The following is a 23,048-nucleotide window of genomic DNA, read 5'->3' as shown; positions in this document are numbered from 1 at the left end:
TTATACAGTTTTCTCAGGCTATATATTCGTCGATAGCTGCAATGCATACCATATGTATATTTTTCAGTACTTGGATTTTCCCTGCTTATTACTTAAGTAATAATGATAACCTTAATGAAATAGCTGGCACTGTGAAAAGTTAGAATAACAGCTTTTTCTGCAGTCCTTAATTCTTAATCAGCCCCAATAATCAACATGCTGTAGGTTTAGTAGCATCAAGTGCACTGAGGAAAGCATCTAGTCTTTTAAGCTTCCCAAAATATCAGGTCCTTCCATACACTGTCCATAGACAATCTTTTATAACATGGTATAATCAACACAACAAATACATAACAGTTTAAGCGATAAAAAAAGTATCAGTGGCTTTTAAACATCATATACAATCACTTGAGACATTCTCTTAAAGGGGTTTGCATTCTCGGTTATGTCAACTGTTTATTTTTCATGGTTAGTTGTCCATTTCCCTGTGAGAGTGTGTTGGTGGTCTTGATGCACTGACCTCTCCACCTGGCCGTTGGCTGACCCCCCCCTCCCCCCCCCCCCGGTACACGGAATGTGATCCTCATCAGTCCCTGAATCATGGCGGCTCCTCTGCTAACGCACAGTAGCGCTGAGTAGCAGCATTCGCGCAGTGATGGGTGATAACCTGGTGACCATGGCGACAGTCTCATCCAGCGGGCGCTTCTTTACCTGTTCCCCAGTACCCAGGCACGCGAGGGATTAAACACACCCCTCGCCACGAAACGAGACCACGAGGAGACTCACCCCACCCCCTCACCACCAGCACCGCCCATACGCAAGCAAACCTGGCGCCCCCACACATCTTCACTGGGGTACATCTCCCATAACGGCCAGACACCCGCCCTCTCCCCAAAGCCCCCTCCCCCGATTTAAAATGCCCCCACCCAAGCATCCCAGCCATTAATTCCTTCCCTCGCACTGAGCTGCATTTGTCTGATTTAACAAGATAAGATTTTGAGAGCTGATGTAGGCTGTTGTTAATGCACCATGGGGCTCACAATGCCGTCCTCATTGGACTTCTGAGGACACATAAATCAGGTACTCCGCAAAAAAAAAAATGGAAAAGAAAATTAGATATGCAGCATCCCGATTTTACAGTCCCAACCTCAGAAATTGAAATAGCCGAGATTAATGTATCATATCTTATACACTGTCCAACTGAATCAACTCTAATATATTGAGCAGATTTGCGGAACAGGACTTTATCTAAGAAGTGCCGGGAAGCGGGGACTGACCCCAGGATTTGATGCAGCTGGAGACGTTCCTGTGGTAGCGAGCCACCCGAACGCCTTTAAACAAAACAAATCCGAGTCTGTGGAGCTCTAATCTGGACCATTACAGATGTGCTGCGCGCAGTTTCTGAGGCATTTATCTGTACTTTGTGATAAATTCAAATGCCTAAAAAAAGAAGAGTCCACTTGTTATCGTGCACTCACCCATAAAGGGAAAAAAATATAAGTTAGTCTTGAGTTTGTGGCATAATACACACTACAATATATTTCCTCTGTATCTTCACTTTCCTTCATGTTTAATGTTCACTTCAGCTGCATTTATACTTAACATTTTCTTATTCTAATACCAAACATGATCTTCTCCACTTTACTAGCCCATAATTTATTTCCCTCTGTGATTCTCTTATTCTATTAAACTACTGCTTTAAAGTCCCAGTTCTGGCTCTGGTTCTGAAGCCTGTGGTGACATTTACATAAAATGGAAGCTACTGCAGGTTGCTGTGAAGGCCCAGTTCTGGCTCTGAAACCTGTGCTTCTGTTTAAATCAGAAGCTACTGCAGGTTGCTCTGAATACCCAGTTCTGGTTCTGAAACCTGTATTTCCTCTTTTCCCTACAGTGCATCCCTGTGAGTTTGGAGGGGGTTCTGCCCAGTGAGAGAGGTCCAGCCCTGCCGGGTCACCTGTGTTTCTCAGCTAACTCTACCCCTGTTGATCCAGCCAGCAGCCAGCCAGCGGCTAATGGGTCACCCATCCAGAAACAGTAAGAAAGGCAACGCCATTCCGCTTTCTACTGCTCTGTGATTGTACACTGAGAAAATGCGACTGCTGGTGCTTCAAAAAAAAAAAAAAAAGAGTAGAAACTAAGCATCCCTTAAGACATGACTTCATTCAACAGGCCACTTGTCACATCAGCAAAACCGTCAGCCCCTGCCACATGCCGACATTCCATTAAGACACGGCACTGATTGGCCGGATCCCTGCTTCTGATGAACTCTTCCTTATTCAAAACCAAATGAAACGTATGCACTGAATCTTGGGGCTTCGTGGGAAATGTAGTGTTACAAGTAGCACTCTACTCATTGTACATTCAACTTGTTATTGGTGCAATGTTTATACAGAGCTTTTAGAATTTTTTAAATAGTATTATTGTTATTGCAAATACACATATTTGAACAAACCCTCACTCATTTTTCTCCCCTGGATTTTCATCGCCTATTTCAACTGGAAGTTGAGTATCTCAGATGAGTAAAATACCAAGCAAATAACTTCCATTGTTTCAGTTCCTAACCTGTTAGCATAGAACAGTGGGGTGTCTAAAATGTATAATACGGATTGTAATAAAATTATTATTATTATTATTATTATTATTATTATTATTATTACTATTGTTGAGAAGGAGAATAAGAAATGCAGTGTTGGAGAGTTGGTAATATATGAATAAATAAGCTAATAACAATATCAGCAATGTGTTTTTAAATATATATTTCCCTTGTCTGTCGGACACATATGCTTATGGGACAAAGCTGTTTCACATCTATCGGTAAAATGAACCAGGGTCTGAAAGAAGATGGGTCCCTTCCCGTGGACGCATTACCCCGTGGCTGTGAGGACTCCACCCCCCCCGCACCCCCCCCCTCCCCCCCCATTCCTCTGAGCTTTCGTCTGCATTAGGAAAACAGCAGGAAACAGTTGATTCTCATTTTCTGTTGCGAGGCATTACCATGATGTCTTAACACTTGTAAATGAACACTCCTCCTCCTCTAATCTGTCACTTTAATGCACTATAGATTTTATTTCATCCGCTGTAGCGTCGCATTCTCAATAATAATAATCAACTGCCGCTGTTGTTCTCTCGCAGAAATTAAATCTAGCCGCTGAGTGCAGAACTAATAAAAGATGTTGCTCGAGGAAATAAAAAAATAAATATGATGAATCGCGAGGGCTGGGATTTGTATTCAGATGTGAAAGACAATTACACAAGGAGTTTGAATTTATCAGGCTCTCGCGTTCTCAACAGCTTAATAATGGGTGTGCTCGGGGCCCTCCCGAGCCGCCCGCGCGCGCGTGTGGGCGGCCGTCCCGCCGCTGCGCTCAGACGGGGGCGGCGCGGGGCTCCTCGCCGCGGAGCGCGTCGTTTAGGCGCTCAGCCGCGCGGGCAGGGATCCCATTCATTAAACATTAGCGCGCAGATAGCGAAAGCGCGGCGAATACCAGGGACGCGGCGAAACAACTTACCCGAATGGGGGGGGGAGAAATGTGACTTTTGCAACGTGTCGCCTTTCCGGTATTTATGTATACCGGGGGATGGGGGCGGGGGCACGCTACTTAAATTCTGGCTCTTGTTAAAACAGGAAATTGTTGGACTGCATCGTGCCAGGTCCAGCTCCAGTCTCAGTTCTACTGTGTGCAACGTTATTGGGATTGGCATCATTTTTGAATGTGGCTTATTTTCTCTTTTTTTCCCATGTAATATATAAATGAGTTATCATTTTGAATGTCGGTGCAGAAGTAGAGTTTGAATGCGTTTCCTTGATTGAAAAGCTCGCTCCGCACCACACCGCTGTACAGGGGGAAATGAGGGAGGCGTATTTCTGTGTTATTATTTTGCACGTCGGTTTCCTCAAACGACGATGCTGGGAAAACAAAGGCGCGTGAGAAATTGGGTCTTTTTTTTCCCGACGGGCCACGCGGACGCCGACGCCGCCGGGCTCCCATCGGCTCCGCCCCTTCCGTCGCCGTCGGCGGGTTCGTTTTGGCGAGTGCGGAGTCGACCGGCCCCGGCACGTCTCCCGAAACCGGGAAGATGGAAATGAGCGAAACGATGAGGGGGAGCAGGCGGGCGAGACGCGTCTCTGTTTGCCGGACTTTCACACTGAGACCCAATTCCCTAAAACTAAACGCCGCGATACCGCGCGCAACATCGCTTCTGGAAATACTGTGTGTGTTAAAGGAAGGCACGTTTGAGTGGAGGGAAAGGAAAAGCTCTCCTGCTCCTCCTTTATAAGCACGGCTACTTCCTTTTTGTGTGTGTGCGTGCGTGCGTGCGTGTGTGTGTGTGTGTGTGTGTGCGCATGTGTGTGTGTGTGTGTGTGTATGCATGTGTATGTGTGTGAGTGTGTGTGTGTGTGCGTGTGTACGTGTGTGTGTATCTGTGTGTGTGTGTGTGCGTGGATGCATGTGTACGTGTGTGTGTGTGAGTGTGTGAGCGTGAGTGTGTGTGTACGTGAGTGTGTGTGTGTGTGTGCGTGGATGCATGTGTACGTGTGAATGTGAGTGTGTGTGTGTGCGTGCGTGTGTGTGTACGTGTGAGTGTGAGTCTGTGTGCATGTTCACCACGGGCTTGCTAATATGATTTCCGTCAGTTTTCTGCGGTGTCTGTGAGCGTTCCTTTATCGGGCTGTGTTTATGGAAATGGTAAGCCTGCATATTCCGACCTTTTTGAAGCTGAAACCTACTTGATGGCGATTGTGTGTTATGACACGTGTGGGCTGTTCTCAGCAGCCCCTGACGCAAGCGTGTCACAACATTCAATTAACTGGATTAGATCGTTTATTTTTATGCATAAATAGAGATTTTCTTTAAAAAAATACAGCAAGACAAATCCTGCTCACCACCAGGAAACGGCTATGTTTTTTAGATGTGTGTGTGCGTGCATATGAGTGTGTGTGTGTGTGTGTGTGTGTGTTTGTCAGCCTCCATGGGGGAATGCACGTGCACAATTTGTATTTGAGTGTATGCGCATGCATATGCTTGTATGTGCCTGTGCATTTGTATGTATGTGTATGAGAGAATGTGCTGGAGAATCTGTGTGTCTGTGAGAATCTGTGTGTCTGTGCATGTGTGCGTGGTTTTAGGAAGCGCATGTATTAGCATGTATACAGTATGCGCTGTTGTTGGGTGAGGCAGAAAGTGTAAAGAAAGACAAGATGACTAGAGAGAGAGATAGCAAGAGAGAGAGGGAGAGAGAGAGAGAGAGGGGTAGAAAGAGAGGGAGAGAGAGAGAGAGAGAGAGAGAGAGAGAGAGAGAGAGTTAGCACTCACCAGGACAGTGCTGCAGTGATCAGAGTGTGGGCTGGACGGCTCTTCGATGTGTTCTTGGACAAATGGGTCCCAGGGCTGCTCACACTTGACCAGTAGGCCCCGCGCGTGTGCGCCTCGTGTCATCGCCAACTCCTCCCCCCCCCGCCTGACAGCTGCAGACACCCGCGGCCGTGGCCTCCCCCCCCGAGACCAGGGGCTAGGCGCTAACGCACCAGCGGGTTCCTGTCTCCCCACCACTCAAAGCCGAGATGGGGAAGGGTCCGGACCCTCTGCTGGGACCTGAGGCCGGTCGCTGCCCCCCCCCCCCAGGCCATCCGCGAAGGAACCTCCTTGACCTCCTCAAACTGCCTCTCAGAGCACAGGAGATCGCCACTGCTCCTCTATTCCTCCCCTTGTAATTAATCGGCTTCTCTTTCATCACAGCTGCTGCTTCTCCTCCTCTGAGATCGGCTCATGGCCCTGGTCCCTGTGGTGTTCTCGTACACACTTAAAGGTTCAGAGAAGGACAGCTGGCTCCGCCCACTAGAACACTAAGGCTGTTGCCAAGTAATATTTTGGGGAACGCTGCAGTTGTGTTCTGCATACTGTCAGACTAGTCTCAGGTTGACTCATGTGAGTAGGCACCGCTCTAGAGTCACAGAGAGAGCTATTATACAATATTGCTTCATCATTCTGTACACAGATTAATACTGAAAAGCAGCGTCTTTTATGACCGGAAACAATCAACGTTACCCAGCAATGAGAATTTTTAATTTTATTTTAATTACACTAGTGTCCATTCTCTCGCCGAGCTGGTGAAGTGGTTACCTTGGCCATTAAAGATCCCATGCTGCAGACTGTTGGAAAGGGTTTCCCTGGTGTAAATGCACATGCTTCTGTTTAGGTCTGACTGTAAAATGATCCCTAAGGGTAACTGGCTGAATATTCAGTCCCTCTCCCCCTTACAGGATGCATGGTGAGTGCGAGCTGACACAAAATGGCTGCCGTGCATCACCCAGGTGAGAGTGCATTTCGGTAGGGGTCGAGATGTCCCCCCCTCTTCACAGTAATGTAGTTTGATTTGAGAGCCATGAAAAGCTCTGCAGGAATGCCAGTGTTACGTTGTAATAATTAAACTGATCGTATAGTTATTGCGCTGGTCACTTCGTCGGCGCATCAGAATAAATGCATTATCCCGCTCCATGCGGGGATGTAATGCGTTTCTACATGCGATCTGCAACAATGGCAGTACGGTGTTCATTTTTCCCCACATGATCAGTCCACTTCAAGAAAATATTTTCTTTGAGCGCATACTTGCTGATGGGCTCTTTTTAACAATGGTTCATCGGCGGCGAATCATCAAAGGGCCCGGATTTAGAACCGTACGGATGCATGGCGGGAGAACATTAGTAATTGTGGGCATGATCTATCTGTTACTTTGATGTTCTTTTGTTCTCTGACCCATTTGAGTCTCGGGCTGGTACGCAGCGCGATTGCGATGCGGGGTGACCGCCTCCCCGCCCCCCCGCCAGCCCCGATCTGGGATAACGCTGCACGGCAATCTCGGGCAGCCAGCAGCTCTGTCCGCTGCACTACCTGCAACCCCAAACTGCACTACCTGCCACTGCACTACCTGCCCCCGCACTGCACTACCTGCCCCCGCACTGCACTACCTGCCCGCGCACTGCACTACCTGCCACTGCACTACCTGCCCCTGCACTGCACTACCTGCCCCGCACCTGCACACTGCCCCACTGCACTACCTCCCCGCCTGCTACCTCCCGCCTGCACTACCTGCCACGGCACGCAAATTCTGATTCTCCGACAAAAGACCAGAGGAAGTAGCTGAGTAGCTGTTAATTCAGGTCTTAATTGCTACTGAAATGACCCTCTACCAAAATGTATAAGGGAAGGAAAAAAAATGAAACTTAATAAAAAGAACCTATCGAAAAAGAATTACAATCAAAAATAAAAAATGAACTAAAATCACCGCACTTTGAATGCAATCATTTATCTTGCACAGCAGTTTACGGTGTGTAATGTCATCGAATTAAAGATATCAAAACCCCATCACAGAGAAATGCTGTCCATGTAAATGCTAAGGGTCATTGGCTGCCTCTCACAAAATGCTACAGGAGCCTAATATTTTCAGGAATTCAGTGAAAGATCTGTGTAAATAATGCTAGGGTTAGAGTTTGTTGTGCTGTGATTACCTATTAAGATCGACTATCAGAAAGTTCAAATTACTAAGACTTCCTTGAAACAATCTCAGAGGCTCATTGTTTTTCCTGCTGGAGAGAGAATTCCCATTAAACTGTCCAGTGCAGACTTATATCACCATTGTCTTCAACAGCAAATTGGAAGGATTTATTTTAATAAATGTACATTAAACAACATTCAACTTTTTTTTTTTTTTTAATAAGGCGCCTGAACCAATTATGCTTATACTGAACCTCGATGCCATCCACTTATCATGTAGTTTTTGGTGGAGGCTTCAGACGGTAAATTGGCCTGTTGAAAGCTTGGGGTTTGACGTGTTTGGTGTCAGATAATGCACATCGAGGAGTCGGGGAGAAAAGTGATTAAAGTCCGCTCGGAGATAATTATGTCCAGCTCTGCAGCTGTCCCATAGCCCTTTAGCTGAAAGATAGTCTGAAGTGAAAAAGAGGGGAAAACAAACAAAGAGCTTTTCTGAAGAACCTCTTTCCATTATTGAGTCACCCTCTGGTGACCTCCCAATTTAGGTAAACAATGTATATCTACTTGGAGAGACTGGGGCCCTGTTCGCCGCAGTGCAGTGTGTAAACACAGTGAGACATGGGCGTTAGCGCTCACACGCAGTGCAGTGTGTAAACACAGTGAGACATGGGCGTAGCCTCACACGCATGCAGTGGACACATGATACCTGCGTAGCGCTCTTTCAGCAGTGCAGTGGTTTGGAAGACACGTTAGAATCTTCTAGTTAGGGCGCCCACGCAGAATGCAGTGTGTAAACACAGTGAGACATGGGCGTTAGCGCTCACACGCAGTGCAGTGTGTAAACACAGTGAGACATGGGCGTTAGCGCTCACACGCAGTGCAGTGTGTAAACACAGTGAGACATGGGCGTCAGCCCTCACACGTACATATCAGGACACATCTGATACCCTCTTCGTGGCGCTCTTTCAGAGTGGGAGTGGGAGTTGGAGAGGGAACGGTTAGAAGTCTTTCTCTTCAGTTAAGGTAGCAGCGCCTATGCGCCAGAATAGCATTTTTAGGTGGTGAGAGGTTAATGGTTAGCGTTAACAGTGGGAGTAATTGGGCGCTGGTAAATGCAATTGCAGACTGCACAAATACAGTAATAGCCCACCGAGTTCATCTGGCCTGTTATTATTAAGGGTTGTGCTCTCTGGTGTACTGTTTTATTGATAACATTCAGTAAGAAGCACGTACTGTAATTAAAACCATAGCAATGCCATCATATTTGCAATATCTCATTCCAGTAATTGGTGCGGGCCTTTTGAACTGCGGCAATATTATGCCTAATATTATTGGAAGGCACTTATGTTTTTTTTTTGTTTTTTTTTTTTGTAAGTCACTCTGTATAAAAGCATCTGCTAAATGACTGCAATGTAATTGGATCTTTCATTTCTGGCATATACTTAAAGTTGTGTTACTGTACTGTGCTCTTTAAAGTTCTTATTCTTAATTCTGAAGTGGGTTTTTGAGCGTAGAAGACCATGAAAAATTGCGATTATCTGATAAAATATTGTTGAATACGATAAAGTTAAACATTAAAACCACAACGGAGATCATTTTTCATCCCTTCACGCCCCACGTGTCACTCCCCTCGGCAGATCTCTTTATGGTGAGCCGGCTACGCCCTGATTGGCCGGTAGCTGATCACAACAACCTCCATTTTAGCTCTGCCCCCGCCCCCGGGAAGCAGACACTTTCACACAGCACAGATTGTACTTTCCTGCTTTTCTGTCCATTTGCATTTAAAACAGGGTGGAATACGATGAGTAGACGGGATGGCGGAAAACAGCCGTTTAAGCACAAACCCTGCTCAGTGCCCGTCCGTTCCTTTCAGAGCACACAAACCTCCAGGTACAGCTCCAAAGAACATATCGACTGCCGCTGTTGACCATGTTATGCAGTTTATTTTTATTTATTTGTTTTTTATTCTTTTTTTTTTGTTGTCATAACACACTTTCATTTTCACTCCTAAGGTAATTTTTAGTTACTTGCAAACTGTTTAAATTCATTACCCTCCTAAGTGCATAAGGGTGTTTGATCTCAGCCCGATACAGCCCAAATACCTCCAGCTAATAACAAGTGGATAGGAGCAGTGACCACAGCATAGCAAATGCCACAAAACATAAAAAGAGAGTCAGTCCAGAAGCAAATACTTAAAAAAACGATTTAGCTAAATAATTTAACAAAGAATTTTCCGATAAGGAATGCTCTCAGAGGTGGACTAACAACCAGAGGGAAACGAAAAAGAAAACTAGAATGTAAAGTTTATGAATAAACTAGTGTGGTTGCTTCAGCAGTTAACTATTACCAGATGACAATGTTAGAGAGCTGTAGCATCTTAAAACTAAAACCAGTGTAACCTTATGACCATTACAACCTAATGGAATTTTATATCAAATAGTGGCACTATGTCACCAAATTGTGCCTTTTTTATGACTTCTAAACATCCAGAAAAAAGCAACCAAATTTGAATGTTAAATATCTCAGCTATTGATCGGCGTACAGAAATCGGCGTGCAGAACACTCAAAATAAAGCCTTATACAAGCAATGTACTCTGAACCAAGTTGAATATTATACAGTTGGAATGGCAAGTCTAACTTAAAAGCTGCAGGAATTGTACTGTGCAAAAATTTAGATGGAGAGAAAATAATGGCCCTGCACAGAGAGAGAGAGACACTCCCACCCCTCTGCTTCTCCACACACCTAATCGTGAACATGTATCATTTCTGTCTATGACTCCAAAAATTTAATGACTGAAACTTTGTCCCCCCTAAGAAACATCTGAGCTTTTACAAATTAACAAATTGCATGTATCATTATCAGCACATTTGTGTTTAGGGCCCTAGCTGTTGGAAATAGGAAATAGCATGGAAAATACTCATTCACATTTACTGTGTGTTGATATGTACTAAATGAACATAAAAATCATTCTAGTAACATGTCGTCCCATCCTCATGCAACAAAAGAGCACAGAAAAACATACAAGTGTGAATGATTGCATATGTAGGTATTTTACCACAGTGTGTCGCAATGTCTTTTCATTATTTTCAATATGATATCAATTTTTCATCTTAAACCATCATAAAGAGGCAGATTTATATTCTTAATCATGGACAAAAAGCATTTTATTCATTTTTGGACAGGTTTTGGATAGTTTTTTTTTTGCCCTAGATATCTTACCCCTATACTGATGAAAAGATAGTAATTCTCACTTCAAAATGATGCAAAGTGGGTTTCATCAGTCAAAAGAATTGATTTGTAGCGAAATGTGTGATTATGTTATGATTTACAGCAATACACAAGATACTGTAGATGTGGAGACACCAGGGTACACCGTTTACTTTTTGCTTTGAAGATTTTTAGTAGTTCCGCATATCACTCTCAGATTTTGCACACATTGCATTTTAGCCAAGATAATTGCATTTTGGGGCACTCCATTTCTACCTGAATTATAAATATAATCTAATTTAAATTAGTATTATAAATGGTACAAGTGTCCTGCGCCATTTTCTAAGTCTCAGTGATGCTCACACCTGGAGTTATAAAGCCTTAAATAGAACACCCCCTAAATGGGTGTTAAAAGAAAAATGGGGTTAAAAGAAAAATAAGTAAAATTACAAATGAAAAATCTACAGCAGACAAGCTTGTTCCTATCAACAGTAGCAGGGTAGTGAGAAGACTGGACAAACATTTATCTGCTTCCAGAAGCTGAATTTTAGGTGTTTCCCAATTTACACAGGTGCAAGCCTTTCCCCCAAACGGTGCCGGTTTGGATGTTTTCTCACCAGCACTCTGTATTATATAATGGATTGTATGCAACACAGCCTCAGTTCTACAAAACTCTCTACACTGTTGCATACTACCTCCGTCAACAATCAACAAGAAAAAAGGAGGAAAAAAAAAACAATCAACCTGTGTCTTTGTATACTTGTACATTCAAATACTCTCAAAGGGCTGTGGATATTTGCATTTATGACAAATTCAGACCGTTGTTCGTTCATTTGTCTGTGCAAATTATCTTATGCCATTTTACCATTGAATATGGTTGCATTTGAAAATACAGTACGAAGATCTACAATTCAAAATAATTGCTATTTGTATTAATTGACTATTAATTAAATTCAATTCTAATTTTGGTTATTGAAAGTAGGGGCACGTGAGGGACTGTTGCATTGTACACGTGTTCATCGTCTTGTCACTCTGTTGAATTTACATACTTGCGTGATCTGTGCCTGACCGAATGCAATTATAAGGAACTGATTGTACATGGGATCTTATAGTATGTAATAACCACGGTGATGTCATGTCACCTCGTAAGAGCTCCCTTGTTTTATTACCTCCATTTCATGTGTCAAGATCTTCATGAATATACTACTTAATCAAGCCTGTCCTGAATTTATTTGCAGTGTATTACAAAGGTAAAAGAGGTATCAATTAATATAGTCAAAGAGGAATCATAATTTATAATTAACAAGTGAATGGGGTTGTAATAAACAGCAACACTGAGTGTAATAGACAGCAAAAAAAAAGAGAGAGAGAGAAAAAAAAAAAACTTGTGTTGATCTGTCCCTCGGCAAATTAATTGAGTGCTTATCACTGACAGGGTTACATAAAACAGCTAAATGAATAATCATCCATGAGTTCGAGTGAAGCAGATCTCTAACAAGCTCAATTTGAACCTCCTGACATCCGCAGACTGTAAAAGATTGAAGAATGATGAACAGAGAGAGAGAGAGAGAGCGAGAGAGAGAGAGTCGGAGAGCCGGTGTTGAGAGCGAGCCGCGCTCACGCTGCATTATGGGGCTGGAGCTGAGTCCATCCTCCTGCTGAGCTGTTTGCCGTATGAACCATTCCCTTTACTCCAGCCGTCCTGCACCGCATCACCTAATTAAATCAATACTCTACATCTTTCTTTCCTCAATTTAAAATTGATATTTGGACTGACACGCAACACAGGAATTCCTTCTTTCAAAAAAAAATAAATAAATAAACGCAATTCTAGAATGACCACAAACTCAATACTGCAGGACATTCACCGAGTTCTGTTGTTTGTGCAGAACTGGGTTGTTGTGGGGAAACCAGATGTGTGTGGGGTTATTGGCCGTGCCCTCCCGCAGTCTGCTTTGTTGTGATTGGACATCCAGAATGCTTCTGCACAACATTACATCACAGTAAGGTCTCTGAACTAGCATCCGGTATGAGTTCTGATTCTGATGCCAATGTTTCATTCATTGGTCTGTATCAACATAAATATTAATATATTTGTATATCACTGATCTAAGTTGTTGTTTATCTATCTGTCTGGTGCAGTATCTACTGTATGTTGGTCTATCTGTCTGTAGAGATTAGTGATTCAGAATGAGAGATCTGTACACACATATTTAGTAAGCATCAAGGATACAGTGTTTCTCAGACCTCACGTTGCTAATTATCCTATTTACAGACATCTAATGGGTTTTGGGCTTTTTTTTATTGGAGGAATATTTTGATGGAAAGCAGAAGAACATTAGTCCAATACACAGGTGCTTCCAGAAGTCCGTTTCCTAAGCTGGTCTGCATGAATATTTTATTGCATGCACCCGTCACCAAAGCAAAGTCTGCAGGTGTTTACTCTTATGGAGATTAGGAGACAATATCAAGGGCTTTTACTTTAACATGTTAGTGAAGACACCAGAGCCTGACATCTCCTTTTCATTAGCTCAGTAATAATATCTATAATATCATTCATTTTTCATTCCAGTTACTGTTTTTTTGTTCTTTTTGAGGTCTGTTGACATTTTACCCATTGTCTTTTTGAAGGGAACAGAAGGGTAAAGGGAATATCACTCTGAGAAATAGTACTTTATGTCCTTCATTCTGAATCTCACAATTTATTTCAATTCAATTAGATTAAATTACTCAGAATTCAGTTATTCTCGGATTAGCAAATGCTATACATATATGTGTAATAAAACATAATCTTTTCTTCGGGAGTCGATTTGAAAAATCTTGGTGTGCAATTACCACTGGCATGCATCAAGCATGCTAATATCACTTACATTCCACTGGTGTCCCAGGTTGAAATATTAGAGAAACATTACTGCGTAATTATAGGAAAATCGGCTTATGGAAGGCCATTTTTGAAACTAGGTTTATATATATATATATATATATATATATATATATATATATATATATTCTTAATATGCACCCTCATATTAAAAATAAATCAAATAAACAGAAGCAATAAAACACTCCCATTTTAATCTTGCTTTGCCTCTGGAATCCAGACGTTTTAATTCAATAACTCGCGACACAATAAAAAAATAAATAAAAAAAACTGAATATGCGATTATTTGAAGATGAACACTGTTGTTGTTTTATTGTTGTTGTTATGGGAGAAATGCATCTCAAATTGTTTCATGAAAAAAAAAAAAAACTTATTTTGGACACCAAAGCTGTGAGACTAATAAAAATCTGATTACGACATGCCGTCAAGCCTTTACCACAAGGACGCTATTGCAATACTTGTTAAATTTGAATAATCTCATATGCAGGTTTATGCTAATCCGCAGAATGAATATTGTCTTTACCACACACAGCCTTTTGACTGTACTTCCGCGGAGCTGCAAGTTCCAGTCCAGCTGTGCCCAGCATGTGGAGAGAGTGCTGCTTTGGAGACCTGTTTCTACTTTGTAGCCTCTTAATGAAACCCTGCCCGTGGCCTTTATAGAACTGTGCAGGCCTGGCCAATTTCGTCCCCCCTTAAAATAGAGAGAATTTTCATCGCACCGAGCGGCCAATTACGCAAATGAAAATTGGCCGCAAATTACAAAGAGGAGAAATATCATAGCCTGTACGTCCCACAAAATTTTCTGTGAGCTGGCATGCTTTACCCCTGACCCCTCCTGCTCTCTCTCTCTCTCTCTCTCTCTCTCTTTCTCTCTCTCTCAGGCTCCATCCCTCCCTCTCCTTCTCTCTTTCTCAGGCCATGGAACACTTGATCCTTTCTGCAGTTTAGAACTCTTTCCACTGAGATCAGAACATGAAGACCGTTTCAGGACTTGCCAGTGTCAGGAGTGGGAGACCCATGGCTTTACCCACTCAATCATCTACGCTGCTGCAGCCTGTGGCACCCATTTATTTACGTTAAAGCTCAGCAAAAGAGGCATCTTAGCAAGTTTTAAACCTCGGAGCCAACAATGGCTTGTTTAAGCTCTGACTGAAAAGGCGTTTGGAGTTCTGGCTAAGAGGATTTGTGTCTAGTCTCGGTATCACCCCGCACACCATAACAGGCCGCTTTTTCTAGACGTCGGACAATAGTCAACCTATACGAGCAGATTAAAATGGGGGGGGGGGGGGGATACTGCAGCGGTTCCTTTTTAATTAAACCGAGTCTTTGAAATGTAAAGAGAGTCTAGATGCATTCGCTGAACACCTGGGCGATTCTTCTGCAGGCTCCACGGAGGGGAAGGCAATTAGCGAAGATGTGTACGGAGGCGCGGGAGTTTAGGTTAGCTCTGCAGTTACACTCTTTCTGCTTAGCTAGCTAAACTACACATGGTGCTATGTTCTGATACCTCAGGATAGGTCTATTTGGGAGCAATGCCTGGAGATCTTTTCTTTCCGCTGTATTTTCATCTTTGATAAATCTGGGCTGGTACGTATAAAAATATCGTGGTGGTGCAGTGGGTAGCACTGTTGTCTCATGGCAAGAAAGCCCTGGGTACCTCGAATCCTGCCTGGGGTCTTTCTGTGTCGAGTGTGCATGCTCTCCCTGTGTCCGTGTGGGTTTCCTCCAGGTACTTTGAATATATACAGTATGCTCTTTTATAGAACTGAACAACTCCATTTTACAGTGGTGATCTGGGGAATCAGCAGTACTTATCTTCAGTAGCCTGACAGGTGGAAGGTATAGATGTGGTATGGATCTCCTTTTCTCTGTGGAGTGGTCAACTCTCTCTCTCTAGCCTTGTATTGAAGGTTTACCATTTAGCTAGTGGCCTGGATTTATTCAGTACTCATACTTTGCTTTGACTTTTAAATAAATTCAAGTGCAAGACTTCTCACCGCAAACACAGTTTGGCAAGCTCATTTTGGTGACCTAAACTTGGCAAAATTAGTTAGTGAAGACATACACAAGCCCTTGCATTTATTTGTTAATCAAATATAAGAACAAATGATGACTGAATCCAGGCAAGCATCTCTGTTTGTGATGCTGAATGTTTTCTGCGTGTCTGCCTGCCTTGCTCTCTTTTATTTCAACTCACAAGTTATGTCGGGACATCCTGAGGTACTTTAGATGATGCGATTTACTGCAAAGAAGTTAGGCCAAAAATAAAGTGTGAGGAGTGCTTCAGCATTCACCTCATACCCTATGATAATAATCCGGCCCATAATCCCGCTGTAGTCAGGTTATTAGTGCTGTACTTCTGTACAGTAGCACGTCTCCCTGACGAAGCTGCCTGGAGACGCACCGCAGCAGGAGAAGAGCTGGGAGAGCGCGTGAGTGACGCGGCGCGGAGGGCGAGCGTGCGGTAGTTCCCCTCCCGCTCCCACGCCGGGTACTCAGAGCAGACGCCGGCGGCTGGGCCGCGGGAGCCGGAGATCTGGCCGCGCGGAGATAAGCTCCGGTTCAGCGCGTCGAGCGGCGCTCCCGCTGCGGCGCATCAGAGCCGCGACCTGGCGCAGGGCTAAAGCTGAGGGTCCGCACCGCGCAGAGAGCGGGCAGGACGGCCGGGCTTCTAAAACCCGGCTGCGCCTCCAAAACCCAGCTGCACCTCCAAAATCCGACTGCACCTCCAAAACCCAGCTGCACCTCCAAAACCCGGCTGCGCCTCCAAAACTCCGCCGGCGTCTTTAAGGGAGGCGCGCTACTCAAAAGTGGCCGAGCCGACGCAGGGCAGGTCGAAGCGTGGCGAGCGGATGCCGCTCGCGCCCCCCACTGGACGTTAGCGGTGGTGCGAGGCTCGTGAGGCGAGTGACTGGCGGCAAGCGGAGGGCGAAGGGGCAGCCTCGCCTCGGACACCCGGAACGCCGGTGCGTCCTCTCTCTCACCTCTTCACCCTCTCCCCCACCCGTGCGTCCTCTCTCTCACCTCTTCACCCTCTCCCCGGCCCGTGCGTCCTCTCTCTCACCCCTTCGCCCTCTCCCCTGCCCGTGCGTCCTCTCTCTCACCTCTTTGCCCTCTCCTCCGCCCGTCCTCTCTCTCACCCCTTTGCCCTCTCCCCCGCCAGTGCGTCCTCTCTCTCACCCCTTCGCCCTCTCCCCTGCCCGTGCGTCCTCTCTCCACCTCTTGCCCTCCTCTCCTCCGCCCGTCCTCTCTCTCACCTCTTCGCCCTCTCCTCCACCAGTGCGTCCCCTCTCTCACCCCTTTGCCCTCTCCCCCACCAGTGCGTCCTCTCTCTCGCCCCTTCGCCCTCTTCCCCACCAGTGTGTCCTCTCTCTCGCCCCTTTGCCCTCTCCTCCACCCGTACGTCCTCTCTTTCACCTCTTCGCCCTCTTCCCCACAAGTGCGTCCTCTCTCTCGCCCCTTTGCCCTCTCCCCCACCCGTGCGTCCCCTCTCTCGCCCCTTTACCCTCTCCTCCGCCTGTGCGTCCTCTCTCTCACCCCTTTGCCCTCTCCTCCACCCGTGCGTCCTCTCTCTCACCCCTTTACCCTCTCCTCCACCAGTGCGTCCTCTCTCTCGCCCCTTTGCCCTCTCCCCCACCAGTGCGTCCTCTCTCTCGCGGGCCCTTCTTTATTTACTCTCTCCCCGCCCAGCCGATGCCGGGGCGCTCGCTCCCTCTGCCAGCTTTCCGCGGCGACGGCGACCTGCAGGCCGTTATGTTTTATTGGATCCTCCTTTAGTGCCCGGCCGGGGCCCCGCGCTGCGCCGGCTTCCCGCTCCCGAGCCTGGGGAGACCCGGCGCGGGACGGCCGGAGAGGAGCGCCCGGCGGCAGTAAAGCGCCGTGCATATGGAGATTCGGGGGGGGGGGGGCGGAACGAGGAGCGGGATCCCCGAGGCACTGATTTGTGTGACGGGGGAGCCCCCTTCCCCCAAACCGCAGCGGCCCAGAGCGTATAAGAGCTGCCTAACCTGACAGCAGCGCGGCGTATAGGAAATTAATTTACCGATCTTCATACACGCTCCGCGCGTTCCCCGCATTGGATTAGACGCCGTGCGCGGGGTATATCACGTCCCGGCGCGCTCGCTCGCGCACAATGCGCTGGCGTGGCCGCATCGTAAAAACTGGAAACCCGCCTCAAAAGATGAGGGGGAAAAATGTCTCTCGAAAAATATGGGGCCTTTTTATCATTTTTTTTTTTCCTTTTTATTATTTTTTTCCTGTATATTTTGCTAGAAAAGCAAAAAAAAAGGACATAAGAAATACATGTATATGTACGGAGAGTATATATATACACTGTGTGGGACAACTATACGGCACAACTTCACTCACCTCATAAAATATGTTCCACGGAGCTTTATTGCTGTTACCCTGCAGGCAGGGGCCGAAATGAATCGCAATAAGCAGGAACACATTCTGTCATCAACACCGCGGAAAGGACTCAGGAATTAGCGTTTCTTATATCAGCGGAGTCGCGATGTTACCGTGGTTTCTGTTTTGTGCGTCTGTATTACACCCCAGTGTTTCACTTCATTATTATCCTGTGCAGAGACATCCATAAAGCCGTCGTTCGCTCCTTTCAAACTCACTCTGACTTAATAAGCATCCCTTTCATGTGCATTCAGTTACAAAGAATCACCAAACTTCTTAATATTGCAAATATTGCGACTGAGTTGATTATAATTAGATATATGTTAATGTGTCTTGTGTGGTAGATAGCAGCCAATTTGTCTAATAGCTAGACTTGAACTCCTTTTCAGTTAGAGCAGAAGGCTGTTCTAAGTGTGTATGTCTGTGCCTATATGTGTGTGTACACGCTCATGTGTGCGTGTATGTGCGTGTGTCTGCATGCGTGACTGCATGTGTGTGTTTGTGTGTTGGGTTTTTTTCACCTTTGTGGTTGGACTCTTATCTCTTACGCGAGGTTAACACACACCCATCACACGGGCCTGATCCGTGTCAGGACGCGCGGCGCGGAGATGGCCCGGAGCGGTCCCGGTCACATCACCGACGCCAGACCGCGCGGTGACCATAGATATCGGGGACGGATGATAGGATCTGCTGTCGCGTCTTGGCGAGGCCGGAGGGCCCAAATCCACGAATGTCAGAGATCTTTCAGCCGCCGTCCTCTCAGAACATCGTGAATAATGTCAGCCTTCACAGTGAATGATATCCGCGCGCGTCAGTACCCGCTCTGAAAGTCCCAAATCCATCAAAGCCACCTCACAGTGTTATATAAATCCTCTCTTGACTAACAACACTGGTGGTCTCCTCCATTGTCTTTTAAAAAATTTTATTTTCACATTGCTTTCATTATAGCCGTCATCCTTTGTTGTTTCTATCATGGCCGCCAACTGGGGAGGGGAGGGTGCGTCGGCCGCTAATCCGTCGGGACAAGCGGTCTGAGTTTGGGGATGGCGTCCCGCCCGGTGTCTGGAGTTCGTCCGTCACGGTCTGCGTCTGTGTCTCCTAGGGCGCGCCAGACCCGACGGGCCTCGACGTTTCGGCACCGGGACCCGCGGGTCGCCTCAGCCGCCCAACCCGCGACTCCGCCAAACACGCCCGGCGGAGGGAAGCGCGCGGATTAGCGACGGAGACGCCGCTAAGCCGCGCGGATCTGCCGCGCGCGTCGCCCGAGCCGCTCAGAGCCGCAGACTCAGCAGCGCTGAGCCCTCTGTCGCTAATGAATCCTCAGGCCTAAGTCTAAAGCACATATGGCTGTGTAACTTGGTTATCAAAGTCTGGCTGAGTTAATTAATGCTGTCAAATATAAATATTAACCAGAACAATGCTAGGCTGTGCCTCAGGAAGGTGGATATTATATTTCTGTTTGGCCTGTCTCACATCCATTTTTTTCCATTTTTTTAAAAGCTTGTGGACCGGTTCCTTCTGATTGTACAAGTGTGGAGATAGGTGAGGCTCCTCAATCATTGAATTTTCTCCCAGTGAAATATATACGTGAGTTGACCATGACTAGTGCGTTATTGAAGGACGACACAGTAAAATGTTCAGTGCTAAATCAACTCTTACCTATTGGTGTTGAATTAACACTGGATATTTTACTGACTGAAGTTCATTCGAGGGCTGGCTATTTGCATTTCAAATTGATTTCCTTTGAACATGACAGAAAACGTGTATTGACATGGTCCTATATTATTGTGTTTTTTTGTTGCCTGTAAAGAAAGTGATCAGTTTTAACGTGGTAGTTCCATACTCAAAATACCTGCAACAGTATATATTTTTAACCTATTTAATGCATTTATTTTAGTCTTAAAAGGAGCTCCCAGGAGTGTAAGTAAGTAAGACTCAGAAGTACAGGCCAGGCTCTGAAGTAGAGCCATTGAGCTTGCACTGGGGGCACATAATTAGTTCCACTCGGCCAGGATTAGGCTGGGTTTAAATCAATCAGCATTGCTTGGGTTACCAACGCATCAGTAGCACACAAGGGCTACTAGGGGTCACCAGAGCGATACACACCTGTCCTCTGGCTGGCGCTAGCTCTCCTGTGGCACTGCGTGGCCTCGAGTGTGCAAAGCAGCCCCTGGCTCATGGAGGAATGTATTTAAGGTGTGCTTAGTGTACGGTACTCCTTTCACATGTAGGGGTGAAAGAGCAGCAATTGTAGAGGCAAAACTGGTTATTTCAAATTGGGATTGGAAACAATGAGGTGCAAACCAAAAAAAAAAACATTTTCTAAAGAGTGTTTTGTTTTTTTTGTGAAAAATTATGTTACGGGCGACGCAGGTACATATTGTTAGATCTGAAAAGAGTGGTTTCCTGCATGGCGCAAAGATTGAAAGAGGCTTTGGCGTGTTTCTCCTCTAATCTGTTGTTTCACCATTTGAAGTGTTTTCCTTTATCGCAGTGGTTAAAGAAGTTAATGGATTAAACGTGAGAATGGAGATAGGAATTCTCCCATTTGCTACTTCCCACTGTTTCCCCCATTGCCGAGCCCTGGACTGTTAATTTAGGGGGAGAGCAGATAAATTAGTGTCATGTGGTCATATGTGATATTTGTTTTTGTTACATAGCCGCAGGTACCCATAAAGCCGTCTGAATTTATTCGATTTCCACAGAGTCCCCTTCTTAATTTGCCAATTCTGTCTTTTCTCTTCACAGACTCAAAGCTTGTTAATTATTTGTTCCCCTTAAAAGTAAATGTTTTCGGAGTCTCGTGTGCGCGTAACAGCCTTCACAAATAGGCTGGAGCAGGTTTCTTGATTTTCTATTGCCGACAATTTCCCACTCCTGGTTAACTCCCTGTGAAAGCAATTTGCCCCATACACAGGGAAGGTAATGACCAGATGGTACCATTGTAAATGATGATTCGCTCATAATAAAGAGTTGATAAACACAGAATTACTGCCGCCACCGCACGGGCAGAGCGCACGCTGCCCGGGTCCGCCGACTGCCCGAAAACATCAGCGGCACAACGCCAAGCGCCAAGAGATTTCAGAAAAGACCGCATTTTCCCCAGCTTAGAATCACCTCGGTTGTTTTTTGTTTTAAAAAAAAAACGGGTTGTTAACACGGGAACGCTCTCTGCTGTGTCTGTTTTGCTGTAGTGGCCGATTTAGGTGACAGTTTTGCTTACCGTTCTCGCTAACAACGTCGTTTTCGTTTTTAAAGAAATGACTGTGACAGTGGCGTTCTAACCTTCATAAAACGCTGGAAGATTTTTGCTGGTCAGCTTCTCTCTAAGCCAGAAGGTTGGTTACTCTCCTGAGCCCCCCCAGACCATTCCACTGGGAGAACATCCGCCAAGCACGCGCAGCTATGCTACCGGTGCGCAGGCACACGGAGGAACATGGGATTCCTTAAGCAAAAAAGACACAGCGCATTAGCATGAAATCTTTTGTTTGAGACGCGCGCTTTTCTCTCTATTATTTATAAGATATAAGTAGTTTTTGTGTTGGCTCGCTGTGGCTTGAGCCGATAGAAAAAAGGCCGGTTTGGAGGGATCTTTGCTCATGAAAGGAACTCAATAAAAGCCCAAAAGCAGAGCAGAGTTCCGTGTGTACGGCAGACCGTCTCCCTTTGATCAGTGTTCATCTTATTTAAGAAGAAGAAAAAGATGAAAATATTCTGTATATCTGGGGCTTTGAGCGCTGCTAGCGTTTAGTATTGAACGTAATGGGGGGGGGGGAACGCACCCCACAAATCTTAGGGGAGAGTGTGGAGTTCAATAACCCGAGTTTGTTCCTTACCTGAGCTAGTTATTTCTACCGTGTTTTCCGTAGCTTCATCAATAACGTGATCATCCAGCGATGTGGGGCTTATTGACAATATGCGCAGGTGTCTGCAGGCACTGAATTACTTCTTCTGGTTTAACACCTTGAAATTCCTCGAAATTCCAATGATAAAAAAATATAATATAATAAAATAAAGTACAAAGTGGCGAAACGGTCGTCAGTAACGGGCAGAGGCAGAACGAACGTGTCTTCAGCAGACGAAGGAGGCGATGTGTGCAGTGGCAGTATGGGAGTGTTTGCCCAGCCCCCGCTCCTAATCTCCTGATCCGTCCTGTCTCAGTGTGGCAGTGGATCAGCGAACGCTGCGCGGATGACAGGGCTGTGTGTGTGTGTGTGTGTGTGAGAGAGAGCGTGTGTGTGTGTGTTGTTGTGTGGTGGTGTGTGTGTGTGTGTGTGTGAGAGAGAGAGTGTGTGTGTGTGTGTGTGTTTGTGCGTGTGTGTGTGTTTGTGTGTGTGTGTGTGAGAGAGAGCATGTGTGTGTGTGTGTGTGTGTGTGTGTGTGAGAGAGAGCGTGTGTGTGTGTGTGTGTGTTTGTGCGTGTGTGGGAGAGGGGGTTGAGGGTTGGATGGGAGCCCGTGGCTGAAGTCCTGGAGCTCAGAGACGTGGGGCGGTCACACTGCTGGCTGGGAGAGGATACGGGCCAGGCAAAGTGCAGGCTGAGTCACGCCCGTCCGCACGATAATGCTGTGTGTTACAGCGGCGGCTCTGTTCTCCTGCGAGGCGTGCTGGTGTGTGTGTGTGTGTGTGTGTGTGCTGATCTGTAAGCATGTGCCTGTGTGCTTTTGTACTGTACGTGCTGTAAGTACATATACACACATAAAAACCTCTGTGGGTGTGATCCTCATTTGCTAGTTTGTCACTTAATGATGTGTTCACCTGAATTAGTATGTCTGCCACAAGGTGGACATCTATGTAGAGAGAATCGTCTCAATATTATTGACAAATTTGTGTATCATGGTCTATACATATGCGAGAAGTCACAAATATGTTTTACTATCTACGAACAAATATCTCTTGTGATAACTTGTGTTGTGATGTTAATTGTCGTTTAAATGAATGTGCAGGGATTAGTACAAATACATACATATTTGTGAATACATATTTTCCCTAACTTTGTACATGAAAACCAATAATGTTTTCAATTTCTGTGTATATTTTTTGCAATAAACTATTTTCAAAAATAAAATTGACTTGAA

General features: G+C 45.6%; 1 long non-coding RNA gene across 3 annotated transcripts in view; it reads left to right on the top strand.

The window, feature by feature from the left end:
* LOC135245118 (uncharacterized) overlaps positions 1-23,048 on the top strand; it is a 147,303-nt gene that overhangs the window by 112,462 nt on the left and 11,793 nt on the right. For 2 of the 3 annotated variants that reach the window (XR_010327153.1, XR_010327154.1), the window contains exon 4: positions 1,871-2,013. This is a non-coding gene — a long non-coding RNA (uncharacterized LOC135245118). Of the gene's footprint in view, positions 1-1,870; positions 2,014-2,148; positions 2,579-23,048 lie in introns of those variants that run through there. The other variant, XR_010327155.1, reaches the window with a different exon arrangement.

The sequence above is a fragment of the Anguilla rostrata genome, chromosome 18, assembly GCF_018555375.3.
Source record: "Anguilla rostrata isolate EN2019 chromosome 18, ASM1855537v3, whole genome shotgun sequence".
NCBI lineage: Eukaryota > Metazoa > Chordata > Actinopteri > Anguilliformes > Anguillidae > Anguilla > Anguilla rostrata.
This window is presented reverse-complemented; position numbering and strand designations above follow the sequence as displayed.